The sequence below is a fragment of the Bos mutus genome, chromosome 8, assembly GCF_027580195.1.
Source record: "Bos mutus isolate GX-2022 chromosome 8, NWIPB_WYAK_1.1, whole genome shotgun sequence".
Taxonomy (NCBI): Eukaryota; Metazoa; Chordata; class Mammalia; order Artiodactyla; family Bovidae; genus Bos; species Bos mutus.
This window is the reverse complement of record NC_091624.1, coordinates 8,161,577-8,163,263: the sequence shown is the minus strand read 5'-3', so window position 1 is coordinate 8,163,263 and position 1,687 is coordinate 8,161,577. Positions and strand designations below refer to the sequence as shown.

Sequence of the window (1,687 nt, the reverse complement as noted above, 5' to 3'; positions counted from 1 at the left end):
AGGAAAGTTATGATCAACCTAGACAGCATATTCAAAAGCAGAGACATTACTTTGTCAACAAAGGTCCATCTAGTCAAGGCTATGGTTTTTCCAGTGGTCATGTATGGATGTGAGAGTTGGACTATAAAGAAAGCTGAGTGCCGAAGAATTGATGCTTTTGAACTGTGGTGTTGGAGAAGACTCTTGAGAGTCCCTTGGACTGCAAGGAGATCCAACCAGTCCATCCTCAAGGAGATCAGTCCTGGGTGTTCATTGGAAGGACTGATGCTGAAGCTGAAACTCCAATACTTTGGCCACCTGATGCAAAGAGTTGACTCATTTGAAAAGACTCTGATGCTGGGAAAGATTGAGGGCAGGAGGAGAAGGGGATGACAGAGGATGAGATGGTTGGATGGCATCACGGACATGGGTTTGGGTGAACTCCGGCAGTTGGTGATGGACAGGGAGGCCTGGCGTGCTGCGGTTAACGGGGTCACAAAGAGTGAGACATGACTGAGCGACTGAACTGGAACTGGAACTGGGACAAAAAGAAGGATTGAGGAGTAACTGCCAATGTGTACATGATTCCTCTTGGTGGTGATGAAATTTTCTGGAATTAGGTAGTGGTAATGGTTACACACCTTGTGAATATACTAACAACCACTAATTTGTATACTTTAAAGGGGTAAATTTATGCTATATTAATCATATCTCAGATTCTTTAAAAAAACATAAAAGAAAAAGAACAAATTATAGACTTTTACTATAGGAATCTTTTTTTAAATTTACTTTTTTATTGAAGGATAATTGCTTTACAGAACTTTGTTGTTTTCTGTCAAACCTCAACATGAATTGGCCATAGGTATACACAAAAATATGGAGTGGTTCACAAACTTGCATGTCATCCTTGTGCCGGGGACATGCTAATATTCTCTGTGTCGTTCCAGTTTTAGTATATGTGCTGCTGAAGTGAGCGCTACAGGGATCTTAATTACTGTATGCCTCTTAACTATGTAATGACACAGATGAATTGCAAAAACTTAGTGCAAAAGAAGCTTCACACAAAAGAGTAAATAATTCCTAATCTCACTGATGTGAAAGTTTAGAAGAAGCAAAATTAAACTATGGCAAAACCAATTAGGAAAACTAGTTGCATTTAGGATGATAGGAGTGAAGACTGTGGAGTGGGATGAAAAGATTTTGGTGTGATGGTACTGTTTTATATCTTGATAGATGTTTGGGTCACAAAGGTATATGCATTTGTCAAACCTCATCAAATAGTAACTCAGGATTTGTGCATCCACTGCATGTACATTTCATCCCACAAAAAATAAAAAAATACTGAACTTCAGTAAAGCCTATGTAGGCATAAAAAACAATATTGTATTGTCAGATAAACAGAGGGATGGATGGATAAAGCAAGCATATAGTAAGATGCTAATTGTAGAATCGAGAATTATGTTTGAAATTTTCATAGTAATACGTTGGCCAAAAAGTTTGTTTGGGTATTCCATACCGTCTTATAGAAAACTCAAATGAACATTTTGGCCAATCCAATAAAATGACAGAAAAATACTGCTTTCTCTTTTCTTGAATATTTATAATGAAGGGTGTTGTTGTTTAGTCACTAAGTCATGTCTGACTCTTTGCAAGCCCATGGACTGTAGCTCACAAGGCTCCTCTGTCCATGGGGTTTCCCAGGCAAGAA

The 1,687-nt window shown here is 38.4% G+C and overlaps 1 non-coding gene across 1 annotated transcript; it reads right to left on the bottom strand.

Moving 5' to 3' along the window:
* Positions 1–849: 849 nt before the first annotated feature.
* On the bottom strand, positions 850–956 carry LOC138989073 (U6 spliceosomal RNA). The gene has a single exon (XR_011465305.1). It is a non-coding gene; the product is annotated as a U6 spliceosomal RNA (small nuclear RNA).
* Between the last annotated feature and the right edge of the window lie 731 nt (positions 957–1,687).